This window comes from Equus caballus, chromosome 8 (genome assembly GCF_041296265.1).
Source record: "Equus caballus isolate H_3958 breed thoroughbred chromosome 8, TB-T2T, whole genome shotgun sequence".
NCBI lineage: Eukaryota > Metazoa > Chordata > Mammalia > Perissodactyla > Equidae > Equus > Equus caballus.
The window spans coordinates 10,359,243-10,383,048 of NC_091691.1; positions in this window are offsets into that span (position 1 = coordinate 10,359,243).

Sequence of the window (23,806 nt, forward strand, 5' to 3'; positions counted from 1 at the left end):
AAATGTGCATCCGGAATCTGGCTGCGAGGAAGTCCAGAGATACCGTCCTTGGTCTCGGCCTCTCCGAGCACAAGGAGGTGGGATGGAGCTCAGTGAAGCTGCCCCGAGGGCCCAGCGCGTAGTCAGGAAACCTGGAGCCAGGTCCTGGCTCTGCCACTTTCTAATTCTGGGTCCCGTATGGTCCCTGTGACGTGATAACGCGGGCCGGTCTCACGGGGGCGCTTTGAGGGTTACATAGGAGGACGTGCATACCGGGCTTCGTGCGGAGCCTGGAAGATCTTCAATCCTCAAGAAGCGATAGACAGCGGGACGGTTAGCATCTCTGGTTTAGAAAAGATGAGTGCCCCCGGTCCAAAAAAATAATCAAGTTACACAACCACAGAAAATATCTTCACATGACTTCCGGGAGCGAGGAATCCTTGAAGAAATATAATTTGGATGCAGGATTCTTGAATTTCCAGGACTTCCTTTTTTTTTTTTTTTTTTTTTTTTTTTTTTAATCTTTTTGGAGACAATGGAAAAGAATATGTGGAGTCTCTTCTGTTGGAAGGAAGGCCTGTTATGTGGTTCCTCCCCCTCTGTAGGTCAGCTCGGGGAGGGCACAAGGTGTCGCCCAGCGCTTTGGCAGAATGGAGGACACGCAGGAGTCTGTTCCTCGGGAGGCAGCCGGGTCAGTAGAAAGAGGAGAGACATCAGAGTCGGCCGCCCGGGGGCCACCCAGCGCTGACTCCTCTGAGCTGCATGACCTTGGGCAGGTCGTGGTCCCTCCTGGAGCGCCCACTTTCTCATCTGCAAAATGGGGGGATCACCTCTCGCCTGCTGTGAGGACAAAAAGCCAGGCCAGACACTGAATGTCCCGTTTTCCTGCCTCTGCCCAGGGGGCCACGTCTTCCTGGCAAAATCCAGAGGGACCCTGAGCTCAGGCTGAGGGAGAGGGTGCGTGGGTGTCGATCCAGTGGACAAAAGGCTGCTCGCAGCCCCTCTGCCTCATTGAAGCTGGACCCCACTCCCTGCAGCAGCCAAGGCAGCTTCTGCAAAGACGCCAGCCTTTCTTTTCCTGTTTGGGGAGGGGGGTACAGCAAGAGTGACGTTTCTGCAGGGTCAGGTGGCAAGGGAGCTGCTCACTGGTAAGAAACACCATCCAGAAGGGCTGGGTCTGAGTCAGAAGACGCCTTCCCAGCCCCACCACCCGCTACAGGAGCTGCTGGAGCTCCCAAGAGGAGGGGCCCCGCCCCGCCACAGTGGGAGAGTTGTTCAGGAGCGGCTGTCAGCATCCTGGGCCTGTTTTTGGCAGGAATGATAGCCGGACGCTGTTCTGGGCGCCCGAGGAGGGTGGCCTGGGGAGGACCAGCAGGACACAGCGAGGAGGCCCCATCGGCCCGCCTGGCAGCCGGGCCCAGACCTGGCTGGCTGCACCATATTGCTCACCGTCTGGCAAATAGACAGATTTTCACAGACCAGATTCCTCTTCCCATGCCCGGGCCCTTCCTGTCCAACTGTTCTGGCATCTGTTTCTCTTAAAATGCATCTATTACGCCGAGAGGAATAATAATGGGGCCGGGGCTGCGGCTGTCGCTCCACCCCGGGCCTCCTTTGGAACCGCGGTGTTGGGAAAATGGCGCAGTCAGTGGTCAACTTGCCAACAGCCCGCCCCGGTCACTGAAGTCACAGTCACTGGACGTTGTTCCAGGGTTTGAGGCTGAAGGGGAAGGACCAAGGATGGCAGTCGAGGCTTCGGCTGGAATCTGTGAGCCGAGTGGCTATGGGCAGCTTCCTGACCCCTCAGAGCCTCAGTTTCCCCCTCTGTGAAATGGGAGTGAAGCTGTATGATGTCCGAGGTGATTTATTTCTCATTTTCCTCTAAGTGGTTCAACTGGCTTATGCTTGTGGCCTTCAGCCCCATCCGCACACCCAAGAACATGCATTCATTCATTTATTCGTCCAGCCATCCATTCATTTGGTTATTCATTCATCAGCCATTCATTCATCAGATGGTTCCCGGAGCAGGCTTTCTGCGGGCACTGGGGAAGTAACGGTGCTTTAAAGAAACGCGGAGGAAGGCCACCAAATTCTTGTTTCTTACCCCTCAGAGACCTCGACTATAAACATACAAGTCCTCAGGGCAGCTAGGACTCGCGAGCCTGCTTTACCACGTGTCCGGCATGGCGCTGAGCATCCTGCAAACATCGCCCCCTCGAATACTCCCAGCAGCCCTGGAAGATCTCTTTCTTTGTCTCTATAGTGGAGACGGGGCAAACTCCCCATTTCCCCTATACATGAGGCTCAGGAGGGTGGAACAACTTTTCCAAAGTCACACAGCAAGTACTCTGACCGTGACTACCTTTGGGCAAGGATCTCGCTGTAGGTTGACCATCTCGGGTTCCTATTTAACTGTCTGTGCAGCTTGCAGAGAGTTCTGGTACCCTGATGCCATTTGATTTCTACAGCAGCCATGTGGGGTCACTGGAGATGGGGCTGAGTCCTCCGTTACGAAAAGGCAGCTGAGACCCGGGGGTGGAAAGTGGTTCCCCCAGGGTTACAAAGCGAGTCAGCGGCAGCTCCATCTGTGGATACAAAGAAAAAACAAGAAACCTCAGCCCCCCGCCATCACCCATCGGTTCTCTTACTTAATAGGCAACCGGTACGGTGGATGCCAAAATGCACGTGTTTAGGTTTTGAGATCTCTGAAATCACGGTTCACCTCGCAATGAACAGCGTGTTGGTAACTTGCTTTTTTCTAAGCAAGACATAAAATAATGGTGCGTATGACGGTCAATGGCCTATCTGAGGTGTGGAATACAGTATCTGCTAGAACCTAGCGTGCGGAAGACGTGCGCTGGCATTCTTCCCGTGGCTCTCCTCACTGGGGTGGGGGAGAGGGCAAGCTGCCATCCTGGGGGGCCCCGGGGAGACGGATTTGAGGGGCCCGTGTTGGCCAGTGTTCACCGCGCTCCGTCTCTCCAGCTCTGTTCACATCACGGGAGCTGCAGACACTTTGGGGGGTGTTAGGGGGGCAGTAATGACCTCTGCAGCCTCTCAGGACCCCTCCCTGGGGGATATTTGAGCCTCTGCCCAGGTGCCCGGCCCTCGGTTTCCACTCAGACACCTTGTCCGTGTCCCCTGGGCCCCGGGAGACTCAGCTGAGCCCCGACAGTCTTCGCGGGAAGCTCAGGAATGGTGATCCCAGCGCCGCTGCTGGGAGATTTTGCAACAATTAGGCTGCAACAATTTTGCCAGCTCAGCCACCATCGCTGACTCCCAGAGGAGGGACGAGAGCAGGAGGGGCAAGTGGCTGCAGTCACAAAACAGCGACGGGTTAGTCTGCTCTGAGCGGGCAGCAGGCTGGGAGCAGAGCGGTGGCGCAGGGATCTGATTGCCCCCGGCAGCGCCGGGCCGCGTTAGGAGCACAGATGTCCCCCTGCCAGGACTTGGAAGGCCAGCCTGGAGCATTGTCGCAGCACCGAGGTCTCTACACATTGGGAGTCAATGCGGGTAATTTGCCCCTTCGAGGCACGTCTGTCCTTTAGACAATGGAGTGGAGAGGCATGTCGGGAGAGAGGGAGACAGGGGAAGGCGGGGAGTAGGTGATCCCCACACGGCTGCATCCCTCGGGAAGCAGGCAGAGTCATGGAGCACGGCCAGGCGGGAGATAGAGGGGAGCTTCGAGGCCAAGTCCGTCCGGTTCCTCCTCTTGAAGACAATAGACGGAGGCCAGAAGTGGGGAGAATCATCATGGCCGCACAGCAGCTTCCGTCACTCACGAGGTGGGCAGGCAACTCCTTCCTTCTCCTGGTAGAGTGTTTTCAAACCCACACCGTCGGAAAACGCACACACACACGACTCCCCCTCACAGAAGCGTTTCATATAAGGCGTTGCCAAGAGGAAAATTTCTGCAGGTGTTTTATAATGATATTCACAACGCTGTGCTGTAGAGGAGTGGATCCAGGTTACGGTAAACGGTGCTCAGAGAAAATAAAACCTGCCGCTGTCTGTAACCAGCAAACTGTGGGTTAAATGAAGTCAAACATGTCTTTATTGCAGGACTTATCAGAACACTTAAAATGATATTGTGCATTCCCAAGCAATGAGTGGGGAGGAGGGGTGTGGATGAAAGGAGGCTCCAAATTAATGGATCTGAGAGCCTAAGATATTATTTCCACTCCATTATCCATTTTCTTAGCATTATTGAAAAAATTTATTGATTTATAATATTAAAATGACAGAGTAAAAATAAATAAATAAACAAAAACATAGCACCCATCCATCGATCCATCAAACCAACCACTTATCCATCCATCAATCCAATCATCCATTAATTAATTAATCCATACATCTGTCCATCCATCCGTCTATCCATCCATCCATCTATCCAACAGTCCATCCATTCTTCCATCCACCCGTCTATCCATTCATCTATCCACCCACCCACCCATCCATCCATCCATCCATCCAACAATCCATCCATCCATCCATCCAACAATCCATCCATCTAAAAATCCATCCATCCATTCATCCAACAATCCATCCATCCATCCATCCAACAATCCATCCATCCATCCATCCAACAATCCATCCATCCATCCATCCAACAATCCATCCATCCATCCAACAATCCATCCATCCATCCATCCAACAATCCATCCATCCATCCATCCAACAATCCATCCATCCATCCATCCAACAATCCATCCATCCATCCATCCAACAATCCATCCATCCATCCATCCAACAATCCATCCATCCATCCAACAATCCATCCATCTAAAAATCCATCCATCCATTCATCCAACAATCCATCCATCCATCCATCCAACAATCCATCCATCCATCCAACAATCCATCCATCTAAAAATCCATCCATCCATCCATCCAACAATCCATCCATCCATCCATCCAACAATCCATCCATCCATCCAACAATCCATCCATCCATCCATCCAACAATCCATCCATCCATCCATCCAACAATCCATCCATCCATCCATCCAACAATCCATCCATCCATCCATCCAACAATCCATCCATCCATCCATCCAACAATCCATCCATCCACCCAACAATCCATCCATCCATCCATCCATCCAACAATCCATCCATCCAAAAATCCATCCATCCATCCAACAATCCATCCATCCATCCAACAATCCATCCATCCTCCAAATATCCACTGATCACCTACTGTGTGCCAGCCACTATACAAGTGCTGGCAACTTGCCATGGGCAAGGGGCATGTAAGAAGGTCCTTACAGTTTGTGAAGGAGGGGAGAGGAGCAACTGCACTGGTCATGTGCGGAAACCACTGTGTGAATTGGCTCAGTTAGTCCTGACCCAGCCCGAGGGGGCAAGGGTCCTTACTGTCCCCATTTTACAGGTCAGGGGCCCAGGACTCAGAAGGGAAACAAGTGGCCAAAGGGCTCCAGCTGCTGCGTGGTGGACTCAGCATGCAGACCTTGCTCTTTCTGGCTCCCCTACTCTGCCTCCGTCTAAAGAGCCTGGACGATAGCTTAGTGCACGTCCCACCAGTGTCACCGTTTTGTCTGCAGGTTTGATGAGCAGTTACTGTGCACCTCCCATGTGTGGGGCAGTGTGAGAGTGCCACGGCTCCAGTGCCCTGGAATAGTTTCTGCTCTCAAGAGCTTGGAGGGCACTCTCAATAGAGAGGGATCCGGGTTATGCTGGGAGTCGGGGGCAGGGGAATGAATCCCCCAGCCCAATCTAGGGATCCAAGGATCTTCCTGGAGACAGGGTCTAAAATAAGGATGAATTATCTGAGCAAACTAGGAGCTGGAGGTGCAGCAAAGGAGGAGGAACATTCCAGGGAGATGCGACAGCCTGTGCAAAGGCCCAGAGGCAGCAGAGAGAACAACCCATGGGGAGCAGCTCCCGGTAGCTGAGGACTGGAGTGTGGGGTGGGGACTGGAAGACCCCGAGGAGAGCCCGTGCCTTGAGACATCTTCTGAGCTGCCCCCAGGAGTGTGGAGTTTATCCCTCAGGCCCCTTGCTCATGTATCAGAGCCGCAGTCTTCTTGTCTGTAAAATGGGGCTTGTAATGGTAATTGTGGACTCTGAACCCCTTCAGGGCAGGAACTTGAATGTTTTTGCCCCTCTGCGCATTTTTTAAAGCTCAGCACAGAGCAGGGCTTCTCAAGCATCTGTCTGCTAAATGTCTGATGACAGACCTGCCAAATGGAGGAATGAATGGACCACCGTCTCGTGGGGCTTTGTGAGAAGAAGCAGCGTGTCAGTGGGTCTTATGGCATGAAGCCTGGCATGCGGGAGGGGCTTGAGGCACGTGAGTTTTCATCCTCCTCTCTGCCCTTGTCCTGGCACCAGCCTGGGCCCTGAGTTCTCCTTGCCAGCTGCCGCGGCTGCTCAACAGGCCTCCTCTCTCCGCCCTGGAGCCTCGGAGCCCATTCCGAGCTCCAGGTGCTGGGAGTCAGCCCCAGGGGCGTGACCCTGCCGAGGTCTCTTCGAGGGTTGGAGGAACCTTCCAGCATGAGCTCACCCGGCCGTGGCCACACAGACCCTCACAGCCGAGCCGCCCCTCCTAACACAGGGTCAGTTACCTTCTCTTCAGCTTGGAGAGGCTGGGCCCACACTGGAGCCATGACGTCACCCAGCGCAAACAGCCTCATGACATTCTCCATTCTCCGTGTATGAGCTGGGCCGCGCCACCCTCGGCGCGGTCGGTGGACCCAGCTCGGGTCCCATCCCTGGGCTCTGGGGCGGGACCCGAGCATCTCCTTGGGCTGACTTACCTGCTTGAAGCTTGAAGCTGTGCTGAGGACAGGAGGGTGCCCCGGAGAGCCTGCTTTGGGGACACTCATCTGCACCCGTCTGAGCTGCCACCAGGTGGTTAAGTGGGCACATCAGAAGCCAGTCCCCCTGGATTCACAGCCCAGTTTCGCGACTTCCTGGCTGTGTGAACTGAGCCAGCCGCTTTCCCCTCTGAGCCTCCTTATTCTCATCGATAAAATGGGAATAATAACATTCACAATAACAGTACCCACGTCACAGAAAAGTGCACTAGTTAATAAACCCCCACTCGTAAGAAGTGCTTAGAGCTCTGCCTGGAAGCACGAGCATTAAATGTTAGCTGGCTAATTTATGATTATTTTTGCTGCCTGTTTTAGGTGGCGGAGACAAGTGTTTCTGCAGCGGGGAGGGAGCAGAATGCAATGGGCTGGGCGTCCTGGGAGGCCGCGTGTCCTCTCTGAGCCTCAGCTGTTGCTCTGCCGAGTGACCACAACAACAGCTCCTACTCTGCAGGCTAAGACGAGGCGAGGATTAAATGAGAACACTTATAAAGCCTAACATAGCCCGGCACATAGTAGGTGCTCAACAAAGGGGGCTCTTAAGGGCATCACATCCTCCGTGCTTTCCTAAACTCTCGCCCTTCGAGGGTGTCCATCTTCCCCCAGGGTCAGGCCTCTGCGTGGCTCCTCCCTCTGACGGCTCCGCTCTCCCCTCTTCTCTCCCCAGGTCCTTCACATCTCAGCACAGACATCCCTCTTCCAGAGAACCCGCTTGCCCGGCCGTCTGCCCACCTCTGCCTTTGGACTGTGTCCTCAAGAGCGGCATCTTCGCCCTCATCACCTCCCATCCCACTGCCATCCAGTAAAAATCGGTTGCCCTGGTAAATGACAGAATCCCGCTCTGCGACCGGCTGGCTGTGTGATCTTGAGAATGTTGCTTGACCTCTCGGATCCTCAGCTTCTTGCTTACAGTATGGAAACCACAGCAGCGAGCTCTCAGTCTCCCTGTGGGGCTTGACACAGGGATATTCCGTTCAACGGCTTTCCCATAAGGAGATCTTAATAAATACCAGTGCTTCTTCCTCTGACAACCCGTGTGACCTTTGAGCAAGTCTGTCCAGCTCTCTGTGCCTCAGTTTACAGATCTGTAAAAGGCAGATAGCAACAGTCTTAAGTCATACTGTGCTCTCGGGACTAAAGGTGTTGTATCTGTAACGTTCCTGGGAGCGTGCACAGAATATTCTGAGTGTCACCACACGTCACCCGTGATGATAATAGTATGATCATTACTTTTTTTTCCTGCTCCTCCCCGGCTGCATCTGGCCTGGGTCAGGCACTGGGCCTGTCGTCCGGCAGGCGCTTAATCAGTATTTGTGAGCTGAGTCTATGAGAAACCCTTAAAATCTTGACTAGCAAGGCCCTCCTGTGGGGCTGCGCCTCTGCCGGGGCGGCCACCGGACGCGCTGTCATTACAGGTGTGAGTGTCTGCGGCGTCTGAGAGGAAATCACATCCACACGGGCTGCTGGGCATCCGTGTGCAGATCCTATTTCTAAGTCTGGTGAGATGGACAGGGTTTGGTACAAAAGAAGGACAGAGAATGTGTGTGGAGGGGACCCAAGGGGACTTAGGACCCCAGGGGAGAACCAGCAAGTCTTCCTTCCTTCAGTATTATTGAGCGCTGCTCCAACAACCCAGAGCTTGGTGACAGCAGGAGACAAGGACCTTGGATGTCCAGCCAAAGTGAGGAGGGGCCACGGAGGCCTGAGAGCAGCGAGGACTGAGCGGTGACCAGGTGCCTGTCACCTTCACAGCCCTGTTCTGAGGTCCCGCTTGCTCCCCCAGGGCGTCTGCCCCACATACCAGTGTGACGGACAGTCAGAGACTTTCGTTTGCCAGCAGATTGGCCCTGGTCGCGTCCCCACTCTGGGCCTCGGCAGGAGGGATGGCCCGATAGATCTCACCGCAAAATGAGGTACCATGGAAAAGTGACCCTTCAGATGGCCGCCCCTGCTCGGGTGAGGGTCAGTTCAGCCACACACGGATGCCACGCTCTCCTTGGCTCAGGTGGTGACAGGCAGAGCTGGGTGACACGGAAGGACACCCACGGCATCTCATGGCAAGAAAGAAGCAAGTCTCAGAGAGGAGGGCAGGACGATTCTGCTGTTGAAAGTTCCAGAAAGAGGGAAAAGTGAAGAATACAACGTTCAGGCTTGGGAACACATGTAACGATATTATAAGGCAAACCGAAGACTGGTAAGAATGAAATTCAGAAAGGGGGTGACCCTGGAGGAAGGGGAAGGAATGAGCCTGGGGGAGCACGTGATGGTGTCAGAGCCCGTCGTGCTGGTCTTTTCCTTAAACTGAGGAAGGACTTTATGCTCTGCACATACTTTATAAATATTCACCTATGTTGACGCAATACTCAATTTCATTTCTTGAAAGAAAAGAGGAAAAGGGTTTAAGACCTCCTATGTGCAAACAAGTTGCAAAAAGAGGAATCCAGTGTGATGCCATTTTTCTTTCATCCTTTTTCTCATCAAACATGTAAATAATGCTACTCTTGTCCGACACAACCTGGGACAAATCGCTGCCCGTCTCTGGACCTCGGTTTTCTTGTCTATAAAGTCAGGACGATGAAATGAGGGACAGCGTGTGAGGGCTTGGCAAATAATAAATGCTTAAGGAACAAGTTGTCCCAAAGGGTTAGCACTTATGGGGCTTCCAGGCAATTCTGCCCCCGTCCCCCATCCTTTGCCATTGACCGAGCAACTCTTTTAAGTGACCTCCACTTGCCAAACCCGCTGGACTAACCAATGCGCTCCATCCTCCAGCAAGCACACTGCAAACGCCCGTGGCCCAGAGACGACCCTTGGCCAACGGATGCTCCTCTCCCCTGCCCCCGGCCCAGGAACATCTCCTCCCATTTGTGAAGGTGCCAACGGACCAGCAGCCGGTTGTGTTTGTTCCCAAAATTCCAATTCTACTTGTACTTATTAGCATCGTCCACAACACCAGATCATTTAATTAAACTTCAAGGAAGCCCATGACTTAAGCGTGTACAGGGAAATGCTGTTGTTGCCATGAAAATTAAGTTGCATTCTTGGAAAGACACTATAACAACAAATTGCTTAAAAAAAAAAGAGTAATGTATATATACACACATTAAATAAGATGCAAGCCAGAAACCTATAAGAGACAGGAGAGGAGAATCATAAAAGATTGAGAACAATCCTGCACGCAGGTAGCTTTATTTTTTTTTGAGGAAGATTAGCCCTGAGCTAACTGCTGCCAATCCTCCTCTTTTTGCTGAGGAAGACTGGCCCTGAGCTAACATCCGTGCCCATCTTCCTCTACTTTATATGTGGGATGCCTACCACAGCATGGCTTGCCAAGCGGTGCCATGTCCGCACCCGGGATCCAAACCAACGAAACCCGGGCCACCAAAGCGGACCGTGCACACTTAACTGCTGCACCACCGGGCCGGCCCTAGGTAGCTTTTTAAATGCTTTAAATTCTTGCTGCACTGAGAAGGAATCGTGCCGGGACGTTGATAACGAGAGATGATGCCTTACGATTATGACTGTGGCTGAGTCGGGAGAGACAGGCTGGCAGGGACCTCCTGGCGGAGAAGCTAAATTCAAAGCTTGGCCTGGCACCAAAAGTTTGGTGAATAAATGTATATATTTTTATATATTTTAATTAAAAAATATAATATTATTTTGCTTTACTCAGAACCAAAGTCTCAAAATAAACAAGAAACTAGGGAAAAGTACCAGCGGTTCATATCACAGACAAAGGGCTAATTTCTTAGTTCTTAGAGTTCTGCTCACTTGTCAATGAGAAAGAAAAACTAAGAATGTAATAGAAACGTAGGAAAAGGGATGAACCGAGAGTTGACAGAAAGAAAATACGAGTAGCTTTGAACCACATGCAAAAAAAACTGGTCATCCTCACTTTTAAGAAAAGAAAGCAAATTGAACCTTTCGGAGATGCCCGTTTTCGTCTCTGGATCTGCAGAGACGCGGATGTCAGCACCCAGCTCTGTTGGCGAGGCCGTGGGCAGCGGGCCCTCCGGGCACCCCTGGGAGCAGAGGCTGGTGCGACCGCCTTGCAAAGCCATCGACGGCAATCATCCTCATTGCTCACGTCTCCACCATTTCACCCAGTCATTCCACCTCTAGGAATCTCCCCTGCAGAGCACCTCCCGCGCGTCCAAAACGTGATCTGCACCCGGGTTTTTATTGTGGTATCGGCTGCAACAGCCAAACGTATAGGAAGCAACCTAAACGCCCACCAACAGGGCGCTGGGGAAGGACACGATGGCCCTTCCACGTGTGGCACAACGTGGGAACGTAAATAGGATGAGGAGCGTCTTCCTGGACCATCTCTGAGATGTCCTGTTACATGAACAAAGCGAGATGCCAAATAGTATACTGGAGATGTCGGCTTGCGAAGGAGAGAGAACGCACACACGTAAGCGCTGTGTGTGCACAGGGCGTGAGGGGAGAGTCCCTAAGAGTCTCTCCAGGGAAGAGAACTGGGACCAGAGACCCTGCGGAGGGATGCACACAAACAGGGTGACTCCACTCGTTTTTTTGTTACCCTTCAGAATTTTGACACATGTCTGTACCCCATTGAAGAATCAGCTCATCTAAAATGAATATAATCCCTAGCGGATGAACACATCACTGATAAAAAATGATTCCTTATTTTAACTGACTTTTTCCTTTGACTTAACTTTGGGTTCTGATTTGGCTTTAAGGCTAGATAACTAAGCTTGGACTCTATTTCCTGATTTTTCTAAAATGAACAGGTATCGCTTCTGTGGTAAATACGCATATAATAGGGAATATATATAAATGTTGAAATATATATAAATATAAATGCGTTGGAATAAAACACTAGCATGCACACAAATAAAAATTGTCGAAAGACCTGCTCCCAGGTGAACAGCAGCAAGCGCCCCTGTGGGCCTCTGTTGCCCCGCTCGGCCCCACCCCTCTAACAGGTGTTTGCAGGCTGATAAAGGTGTCTCTTGTGCTTGCCGCTGCTTTTAATTAATTTCTGCCGTGGAAGCTCCGGGTCCCTTCTCCTGTCTCGAGACCCGCACACAGGCAAGGCTCGCCTCCCTCTTTCACAGGAAGCAGCTGCCCATGTGTAGCTGCTTCCAAAAAAAGGGGGGGGGGGGTGATCACACTTTTTTCATTTGCACTGATTTGCATATTAATAGTTTGCATATTAACCAGCGACTTCAGAGGGTGGGTGGGCTAATGAATGCAGCAATCTCCTCAATTTTAACTCAATTTGCCTCATCCATATTCCAATGACTTTGGGGGCTGGTGTTCCACGTTCATTGAAATTATCCGAGCCAGACCCAGTGTGGGCCGCTGTACCATTAATCCAATTAATTAGCCCCGTGGATACGGCCGCCTGGGCGAGGGGCCTTTGTGCGGCGCTGGGGGGCTAATGACAGCCCCCATCTGATGGGATAATGAGGGGAGCTAAGGAGGGTTTGACCCCCAGCCTGGGTCCTGGGTGGTGCTTGGAGCAGGGAGGGCGCTGGCCCTTGGGGAGGGGGCTCCGGATCGCAAGGAGGCAGCTGCCTTCCACCGCCACCCATTCTGTCACTCAGTCACTCACTTCTTTCACGAGTTCACCCCACAGTATGAAATGTCTCCACCCCTCCCCTCCCCGTTCCGTGCCCAGGGACTCAGGTCTAACAAGGGGCAGCCCCATTCTGTGCCCTCCGGCTCCCAGGTAGGTCCAGCCAACGGGAGGTGTCTGCAGAGACGGGCAGGAGGAGAAAGGAGCTGGAGGATGGAGTCCAGCTTCCTCTACGCCGGGCTGCAGGCGGGCAGTGTCCCTCCGCCAAAGGCCCAGCCCCTGCCCACAGCCTCTGACAGCTGCTGCCAGGATTCCCTCCAGTTGCCCCCTGGCTTGGCCCCCTGGGCTTAGGCACGAGGGTAACAGCCCCTATTCTCGCAGCCCTAAGGCGACGCCTCATCCTCTGTTATTATTTTTAGCTCGTCCCACCATCACAGTCCCTTTGAAGGAGCCATCTGTCCCCTGCTGGGACCCTGAGTGTACCCACCCCTCGCTCCTTCACTCTTCCATTTTCTCAACTGCGTGCTCACGCTGTCCTTCAGAGATGCTCACAAGGATTAACGAGATGCTACAGGGCCTGGCTGCGCTGAGTTCCAGGAATGTCGGGGCAGTTTCGTGCGGGCATAGGTCCCCAGTTAAAGTGCCCCGGAGATAACAGCGCCATGAGATGCTTTTTGATAACAGGAACCCCTGCTAATAAGGTCTGGGAGCCCAGCAAATCGCCTTCCTAGAGAGGCATAATCTGCACAATTGTAATAAAGGCCCTGAGAAGTCCTGCAGCAAAGACTCGCTGGGATTTCATATAATTTCAAATATCCCCGGACTGTAGCATCTCTCGCACCTATTTTCCGTTTTATACTTGAGGAAATGGAGGCACCAAGAGATTGTGTGTGACAGCTCAAAGCCAGCCTAGATACTGGCCCCTGAATCGAGCCCGTGTGGAGCGTGTGCGCATTGGGACAGGGCGGCACTCTGAGACGCGGTGGAAAGAACCTATGTGGTAAACGGGTTGAGTCCACGCTCAAGACCCCTGTTAGCTGTGTGGCCCGGGAGGAGCTGCTCCCCCTCTGGGAACCTCAGTTTTCTCCTCAGCAGAATGGGAGGAGAAATTCCCTCCATACTCAACTACGGGAGGAATCAGTACAACAAGCTAGTTAAGTGCAAGCACCTGACCAGGTGGCTCAGGGATACCTGCCCGGGGGGGGCTGCGAGGGGAGTCCCCAGGCTGCGCTTCCTTCCTAATCAGGTCTCTCTGATTCACTTTAAGGAAATATTTAGACAAGTCTGCAAGAACAGATGCGCGAATATATCCATTGTTAGAGTTGTTTCTATTAGTGAAAGATTAGAAGCAACCTAAGTGTCCAACAAAAGGGGATCGACTAAGTAAAGAACGGGGCTTCCGTGGAATCCTATGCAGCCGTTTGGGATCAGGAAAACCTTTTCAAGAACCCTGGAATCCTCGCTTTTCTTAAAACCAAATTTTACATATAAAATTCAAGTCTATCAAGTAGATTTAAAAACAATAAGTCGCCTTGGTCATTAGGAGCTGGAGTCCTGTCTTCTCAACCCTCCCCACGCCCAGCGCCCAGCGCATCTCAGGCACCTCCCCAGATCTCCAGGGTGCGAAGGGAAGGTACAAAGCTGAATTCCATAGGGACAGACAGCGTCTTCTAAGGATTGTGTGGGGGCGCGCCTTGTGCATTAAATTAGTGAATTTCCCCAACAAGCCTGCCACGAGGTGAGTGCTCTGCTCACCACTCCATTTTCCAGATTGGAAACCGGAGTCTTCCCCCCAGGGAGAAAGAGGCAGAACGGGGACCTAACTGCTAACGTCTGAAACCAAAGCCTGCACTCCTCTCGGGAGAGGGCTAAGTGGCAAAGGCAGATAATAAAATGGTAAGTGGAATACCATTTCATGGCTGTGATAATGCACTGTGGCATGTAAACATTCTTGAAGGGTACACAGGAACTCTGTGTAAGGTTCTTGCAACGTCTTGTGAGTCTAAAGTTATTGCAAAATTAAATTAAATTAAAAATAGCGTCTCGAGTGGGATCCCATTTGGCACCGCACGTGTGCGTGCAGTGTTTATAAACCACTTTAAAAGGATTTATAACAAAATTTTAGCAACACTCATCTTCGGCTCTAAGAGTGAATTTGCAGGAGATTTCCTTTTTTTTTCTTCTTATCATCTTCATTTTAAATTTTGTTCTTCAATGACTCGGAATGAGGATTTGTGTCATCTTTTTAAACAGAATCATCGTCGACCCGCAACACCTCCCCAGGTCCTGTTTCCATCCCGGTGGCGAGGGTGGCCCCGGGTCAACCCGTCCTCCCAAACTTGCTCTTCCTGCGACTTCGGAAAGACAGATGCCACGTGGGGTGCTGTCAGTGCGCCGTCCCCACCCGACATGGCGGAGATGCCCATTTTGTGGCCCCGTTTCCCCGAAGACACCGCGGAAGTCCCCAGACCACGCGGGGGCCGTGCACACTTACAAATTACCGCGGCGAAGTGGATTGCCTTGACAAAATGTAATGTTTTGTGACAGAGCCCAAATATGCATTTCATTCTCGAGGAGCAGTTCAAGGAACTCGTTGGAAATATTAAATTAAGCCGTGTAACAGCTGAGAATAATTGGGTTTTCTGCCCTGTTGCCTGCGATTTCGTGTGGAGCTTGAGGCGGCCGGGCAGTTTGGCTCGCCTGGGGGATGGCGGGCGGCGGGGATGTCTGTGGTGGGTGCCAGTGGCCCTTGGAGGTTCCTTGAGGTTGGAGGGTGGGTGTGGATCAACCCCACGTTGAGATGGGAGGGGGCCCTGGTACAGCCCCTTGGAGTCTTAGAATCTGAACGTCCCAGCCAAAAGTGATGCGTCCATTTCATGGATGGGGAAACTGAGTCCCAGAGACACACCTGAGCCAGCTAGCGGTGGAGCCGAGGCTTAAGCTGCTGACACTGACAAAGCTGTTTCCACTGAGCTACCCTGCTTTATTATGGTCCTGAACCCACAGACCTCTGAGCCATTTTGCTGGTAAGGGCCCCAAAGATCCCCGGTTCTGGGTCACAGGGAACCAAATGCCGATGGCAGAGCAGCGTCTTCCTCCCAGGAGACCTTGGCAAGGCTTGGCCCCGCTCTGTGCCTCAGTTTCCCTCTGTAAAATGGGGTCGGGCGTGCTTGCATCAGAGGAGAGGCAATGAGGATTTCGAACAGGCCTGATTGCACGTGAATCCCAGAGCGTGTTGCTAACACGAAGATTCTGACTCAGCAGGTCTATGGCGGGACCTGAAACCCTGCATTTCCGACAAGTTCCTCGGGGAACCCTAGAGGCTGGCATCTGCCTTCCAGGAGCAAGAGCTTACAACACGTGTGAACGACTCCGCCAGAGCTGGGCACACAGCAGGCGCTCTGTCAACGCTCTCTCTTTGTCTCCCATCCTTCCTCTCGGGGTCCTGCCTCATCCACGTTCCTGAAAACTCGATTGGAGCAAAGCTGGAGCCGAGGAGGGGGCATCTTGGTGGCAGATCCCATGGGTCCTTCGAGAGGCAGAAACATCGACTTCAATCTCATTTGCTCCTGATCCCCGCCTGCAAGCATCAGGCCAGCTGGGCGAGGGTGTGGGTACCGGCGCCAAGCGCCACGGGACGCCGCAGCTGCACAGCTCCCGGCCTCGCCCCACCCAGCTCTGCGGGCGAAATGCTTCTGCATTTGCACATTTTCCAGCTCCTGGTCCAGCAGCGCCTGCTCAGTTAGCCCCAGCACACGCTGGCCTGGCCCGGCCCCGCCTCTCTGATGTCAGGGGGTTTGTTTTTTTATATCCAACCTCAAGGATGCATCCTTGGACACCTAGAAATGAGAAACGGAACAGAGACCCTCCCTCTGTCTCCGGGTTCCCCCCAACCCCGAGACGTCCTCTCATCTCACAGAGTTGAAAATATCAAATGGAAGCAGATTCTGCCGTTTACCAGCTGTGTGACCTCCGGCAAGGCACCTGCCCTCTCTGAGCCACAGTTTCCTCATCTATAGCATGTGAGGAAGTCTTTAGCTGCCGAGCATGGAGCAGAGGGATGTGGAGCCTGGTGTTTCCGTCAGATTCTATCCCAGCTCCATCGCTTCCCAGCTGGATGGATTGACTCGCTGAGCCTCAGCCTCCTCATCTGTAAATGGGGTTAACAGCAGTGCCTGCTTGGTAGATCGGTTCTGAGGATTCAGCAAGATGAAGCTTGTTTAGTCTTTAGCTCAGGGCTGAGCTCAAGGAAAAAGCTCAGTGAATACGATTATTATTTGCCAAAATAAAGAAAATTCATCTCCTTCAACTGGTATATTATCAGACTTTGAACACGACGAAAATCTACCCAAATTCCTCTTCCAGTGGAAGCACCAATGTTCACGACATCACGGAGGAGGAGGAGGAGGAGGGTGATGGCAATGATATTAACTCGCCCAAAGTTGTCGGACACTTACTTCCCTGCCAGGCACACTCCTAAATTCATTACTTGTGCTACTACACACAATTCTCACAAGAATTCTGCCAGATTGATTATGGTAGACAGTATATTATTCCCTATTTTACAGATGAAGAAGCTGAAGCATAAGAAGCGTAAAGAACGTGCCAAAGGTCAGCTGGTTGGTGTATCAGTCAGTTACAGCCCCAGTGATGCTACATAACAAACAAGCACAGACGTCTCCGGGGCAAAGACAAGTGTTGACTTCTCACTCACGCATCTAAGGGTTGCCTGGGATAACCTCAGCTAGGCTGGAAGGGGCTCAGCCCCACGGCTGCTCCATGTCGCCCATCCTCCTTGGACCAGCAGCTACTAGCGGTGGAATGTTAGTGTCACGGGTGCTAACGTCCCATGCACCAAAGCAAGTCACAGGGTCAAGTCCAGAGTCAAGGGTTAGAGGGGTGCCCTCCCCAACTATGAAGCCATGAAAAGGCGTGAACATATCACACTGCTACAGAGGAGGCAAGAACGGAAACCAGTGATTGAATATTCTGCAGGTGATGGGGGAGGAGTGAGGTGAGGAGCCAGGGAGACTGATGGAAGAACTTTCCACCTTAACCGCTGCACCAGAAGAGGATCTAACTCCTTAGGGTGTTGAGTGGAAGACGTAAAATGCTGGGCTCTGCAAGGAGCTCTAGTGGGGCCACAGTAAAACCCATGTAAGGCCATTCGATACAACTTAACAGAGGAGAAAATATCGGAATAGTGTCCAATGTGCCTTGCTTTGAGGAATTCAGGGAAGCAGCCTCATTTATCCACCCATCCATCCATGCACCCATTCAACCACTTGCCCCTCCATCCATCCGTCCATCTATCTGCCTGTCCTATAATCCATCCATCCATCCATCCATCCACCCACCCGTCCATCTGTCTCTCCCATAATCCATCCATCCATCTATCTATCTATCCATCCATGCACCCATTCAACCATCTGCCCCTCCATCCATCCATCTGCTTGTCCTATAATCCATCCATCCAACCACCCATCCATCCAGCCATCCAGCCATCCAGCATCTGCCTCTCTCCTATAATCCATCCATCCATCTTCCATCCATCCACCCATCCATCCATCCACCCATCCATCCATCCACCCATCCATCCATCTTCCATCCATCCATCCATCCATCCACCCATCCATCCATCCATCCATCCATCTTCCATCCATCCACCCATCCATCCATCCATCTTCCATCCATCCACCCATCCATCTATCCATCCATCCACCCACCCATCCATCTGTCTCTCTCATAATCCATCCATCCATCCATCTATCCATCCATCCATCCACCCACCTGTCCATCCATCCATCCATCTTCCATCCATCCACCCATTCATCCATTTATCCATCCATCCATCTGCTTCTCCTTTAATCCATCCATCCATCCACCCATCCATGCATCCCTCCATCCTTTGTAAAATCCATCCATCAACGCTTACATCCACTTCTCCTAAAATCCACCCATCCATCCATCCATCTTTCTACCCAACCAACCAACCAATATCTGTCGAGCTCCTATTATGGGTCAGTCACTGTAACGCAAACACAGCCCTGGTCTCTGGCCTCAAGGTGCCTCCAGTGCAGTGGAGGAGACGGATTCACCAGATAGTTACACAAAGAAGTACAACATTAAAGTGGAGACAAAGGATATTGAGGAGAGGAGGTGGTGAGAGGGTAGCAAAAGGGACTGGCTTACGTGGAGTCAGGGAAGTGGCATTTGTGGGGAGGTCGGAGGGATGAGTAGGAGCTGAGGAGAGGGAAAAGGAGGAAAGAGCACCCCCCCACACATGGTGGGAGCATGTTAGGGAAGGCTGAGGAGGGAAGGAACACCACTGTCTCCCAGAACTACTGAGAGGCTGTGAGTGGCACTCGGTGGACAAGGACGGTGCTGGGCAGGGCTTGAGGGCCACGCCTTGTAGGACCTTGTGGGCTGGGAGAGGACATGAGTCTGTGTCTAACAGGGAGAGAAAAGGTCCCTGGAGAGGGGGAGCTGGGGGGGGGGCCAGGATTCCAGAGGCCAGGGTGTTGGGAGCATCCGGATAGCCGCTCAGCTTTGGAAGCATTGCTGTGGGAATTAGGACACCGGCAGGAAGAGCAGGTGAAAGGGCCCCATGTGACCGCCGCATCTGTGGCTCTGCCCAGGGCCACATCCTCCTCCATGGCGCCAGTCACCGTCCACCAACTCCTGGGCCCCATGGTGCGGCTTAGCTAAAAGGGTCCAGGTCTGGAATCAGGTAGCTATGGGGTCGGCTCCCAGCTCCTTCACTCTCTCAATATAGGACACCGGGCAAGTGATGAAACTGCTCTGAGCCTCAGTTTCCCTATCTGCAAAATGGTAGTAATCACTGGGGGGAAGGACCCTCTCTCTGCCTGCCTGTCCTAATGCTCCCACCCCGTCTCGGACCCTCCCGGGAGAGGGATCACGAGGCTCTGCTCTCGGGCTGAGGTCCTCTTGTTTCCTGAGCCACATTCGAAGGCCTGTGTTTTGATAGAGGCCAGGACCCTGCATGAGAAGGTGCTGGGCAATGATGGGAGCTCTGTAGCCCACTCTGGCCATGAGGACTGAGGCCTGTATTGCTGACCTGACAGTTGGGGCCAACGCAGGGAGGGTTCTAGAAAGCCTCCTGAGGTCTCGAGTTAGGGGATGGTCTCCAGCCTGTGATCAGGTTTATAACAGGTAGCACCGTGCATGCTATTTATGCGATAAACTTGTACTGAGTGGCCCCTGGGAGCCCGACGTTGTGTCCTGTGTTGGAAACACAGGGCACAAGGCAGTTCCAGGCCCCAGAGAGGCCCCCAGATTGGAGAGGGAACCGACTCGGAAGGTGAGGTTACAGGATGGTGTGGGAAACACCCTCATCGATGTACAAACGAGGCTCTCTAGGAGAGTAGGAGAGGGGAGACGCCTGCTCTCCAAGGGAGAGAGCACAGGTGGGAGGCAAAGACACAAGGGCAGGACGCAGCCTGGTCCTCTCCATTGCTGTGGCCCCAGGGCCTAAGCACCCAGCAATGCCTGCTGAATAAATACGGCCTCTGAGAACCGTCATGAAGATGTGAGACATCCTCTCTGTGTCTTCCAGGTGCCAACACACCACATAAGATCAGTCTACACGTGTGTCCTTACTTGAGACCCAACGCTGGCTCGGGTGGCTGAGCTCATACTGGCTCCCCCAGTGCTCCAGCTGGTCCTAAACACTGGATCTGGAACATTCTGCATCTTGGACCCTCACGGCATGAAGCAGAAGAAGAAGTGCTGGATTAAGAGTTGGGGCCCCTGGTTTCCATCACTGGTCCTTCTGGTGGCTATAGCGCGCCCCCCACTGAACATGTCCCCCCTCCAGGTCTCGCTTTAGCCGTCTGCACAACGAACGGGGACCCCTCCAAAGGCCCCTTCTGCTCTGCCAACAAGAATGCTCTTCTTCGAGTCTCTTTCCTTCTTTTCTCTCACTTCTCTGTCCTCCATCAGCAAACAGCTGCTCGGGAGCATACAACAGGCTGTCAGAACTTGAAATTCCTTTTAACAAAGAGAATATCCCACGACTGGAACCAGCACTAGAAACGGGGCATCGAGTCCTTTCTAAGCTCCTGTTCCGGGCACAGCTGCCTTCAGGTCATCTTTGAAATGTGTTCCCCACCCTCCCTTCCCCCCTTCGTTCATTCGTGGCTCCCTGGACGTTCTGACGAGCTTGGTCTCAAGCACACGCACGACGTGAATACGCCGTTTTCCTTTCCCTTAAGATTCCTCATCGCGCAACTAAAAATGTGATCTCCGCCATCTTCATTTTATTATACATTTATTTATTTGTTGTTTGCTTGTGTCCAAACCCCAAAGCCTCTTGATTTAGCAGACGTGCCTGCAAACATCCCCAAACACGGTTGCGTGTGACATTGACAGAAATAGTTTGTGATCAATTCCAAGGGCCCCGCTGATGTTTTTTTAATAAGACGCGGCTGTGGTTCGACAGCACAGTACCCCGTGGTGACTTCACAGAGTCCTCGCTGGGAGACCCGGGGCCCCGCCCACCTCATTTCTTCCCTGCTTGAACCGCCTGCCTCCCTGGGGGGAACGTCTCCCAGCGGCTTCCAGTCCCTGGTGTGGCTGCCGCAGCGAAAAGAATTCTGTCTCGATGGGACCTCGCTCAGGGTCCGCGGGGAGCAGTGTTTCTCCACGGGTGGTCCGAGGGCCACCAGGACGACAATCTCTGGGGCCCAGGAATCTGCATTTACACATGGGGGATTTTTGTCGTCTGCTGGAATAGAGAGACTCTCTCCTGTTGTTTGCAGGAAAGTAGGTTTCAAAAGGGAGGGCAATAATCGCTATGGTCTTACATGCTTGTGCACCTCAGTTAGTTAACTTCAGCTTCAGAAAATGCAGTTTTGGGTGCATGGTTTCTGGCCCCTGTCTTTATGCCACCCGTGGGTGGACTGGCTTGGTACCCGACCTAACAGTGTTTTATAAGACATCTCTCACCCTTCTTCCACCTCCTCTTGAAAAACCAGGGAATACCCCCTTCCTAAATTGTATTATTCCCCAAACATGCTATTTTTTCATGCCTTTCTGCCCATTCACCTCTTTGCCTGGAATGTCTTTAACCTTAGGAAGTTTGCCTGTCACTGAACTCTTACGCATGCCTCAAAACCCAGCTCGCACCTCCTCACTTCCTCCCAGCTCAGTTAATTACTCTATCCTTCTTTATGCTTCTGTGGTTGAACATTCCACACAGAAGCAACCATTTGAGCCCCCAATTAGTGAACCCCACAGTGAGTCTCGTACTGTATTCAGCACTTGAGATACTGGAGCGCATTTACAAAGAAATGAAAGCATATTATACTTGTCTGTTTCCCTGTGTTCTCCCCTGTGCCCTCCAGGGCGGGGACTGAGCCTAATTCCCCAGGGCCGAGTGGGTGCTCAGTCACATTGGAGGACGGAAATTCACATGCCCATCTCCCCAGCTTGGACCAGTCAGAAAAAAGAGGCTATGTGACTGAGAAAGGAGCTGCTCAGGCACGACAGAGAAAGGCCTGGCCAGGGCCCAACGGAACCCTCTGATTGACAGCCACCTCCAGCTTCCTCCAAGCCCCACCCCTGAGCAGAACTGGGGGCCCAGCTGAGGCCATAAGCAGAGAAAGGCTTTGCTGCCCTTGAACCCTGCCCTTAGGACAACGTCAGACTCTATACCAGCCACAGGCAGAGCTTCAGGCTTCCCAGGGGATGATTACCCTTCTGGGAACCAACACAGCCCAGGTGTCACTTATTTATAGACCCAGAGGACCACGAGGCTGGAAGGCACATCCAGACCAGCCATCGCTCCTCGGCAAGAATGTGGTATCTGTGCAGTCTGACGCTTCCTGTAAGCTTCCGGGCCATTCAGAAAACCAAGTGTATTGTTTACATCTAACTAGGAAACTGTCCCCAGTTCACCCTCACACCTTGGTGGCCCTGGTTCCAGTATGAGCAGATTCAACTTCAAATCCTGGTTCTGCTGCTCAATGGCTGTGTGACTTCAGGAAATTCACCTAATCTCTCTGAGCCTCAATTTTCTTCCCATAAAATAGGAATAGCAAAACCTGTCTCATGCAGTGCTGTGCGTATCCATGGAGGAAACACTTCTGGCAGTTTTTTCGTCCCTTTTCTTCTAATTATTAATGTTTTGAATCTATTTTTATGATTAGCTCTTGTTATTGCTGTGATTTTCCTGGTCACTAGATTCCTGCGTGATTGGGCCTTCAAAATCCCGTCTCTGATTATGTAAACTCCCTCTGAGCTTTTCCTCTTTCTTGGCTTTGTGTATTTTCTCAAGTGAGATCGCTCTGCTAAAATTCATTTCCTGCCAATCTCCAATTTGATGCGTCATCCCGATCACGCTATATTATGTTTGGCAACATAATGTGATGTGACTCTGGCTGCCGATGACGGATGGGGTACCCGTCAGCAAATGGAACAGCACCCAATTTTCTAAAGAGCATTGTTACGGAAACAAACAGGATGGCCTTTTAACTTGTATTGATTTATTTCTGAAGAATGAGCCCCTCTCTTACTTTTACAAGTGCTGTAATTAGACGGGAGGATCACCCTTCTGGGTAAGGGCTCTGTGAGCTCAACAGACAGTGGGGTTGGGGAGGAACCGTGCAGAGAAGGAGGGGGTGGGGTGCAGACAGCAGCTCTGGCCCCCCCGTGGGCCAGATTTAGCACAGGAAGCATGGAGGTTAAAACATAAAAAATTCCTTCCTTCCTTCCTCTCTTTCTTCTTTCCTTCCTGCCATTTATCCATCCATCCTTCCATTTACCCATTCATCCATCCATATATCCATCAATCCATCATCTTCCCTTTTATTCTCCTTTATTTCTTTACATCCAACCATCCATCCATCCATTTATCCATCCATCCATCCATCCATCCATCCATTTATCCATCCATCCATCCATCCACCCATCCATTTATCCATCCATCCATCCGCCCATCCTCCATTTATCCATTCATTCATTCATCCATCCATCCATCTTATCTTCCTTCCTACTATCCATCCACCGTATTTTTTCTTCTTTATTTCTTGTCATCCTTCCACCTATTTCCCCATCCATTCATCCATCCGTATATCCATCTATCTTGCCTGCCTGCCCATCTTCCTCTCTCACTCTCGCCCTCCCTCCTTCCCTCCCTCCCTCCTTCTCTTTTCCATCCAGCGTTTTTGAGGACGGTGCTTGGTGTGATGCAGAAGAGTGACTCAGAAAGATCGGGCTGCAAAGCCTAGCCCTGCTGCGTGACCTTGGGGAAATCAACTCACCTCTCTGACACTATATGTCCTCACCTGTCCCCTCAACCTGCTCCTTGCTCATTCCCCTCCTGCCTGGGTGGGCTGCTTTTTTTCTCATAGTCAGGAGGGCCCTCCTGCTTAGGGCCATCTGCATGCGTCCCCTCTGCCTGGAACCTCTTCCTCCACACAGCCCT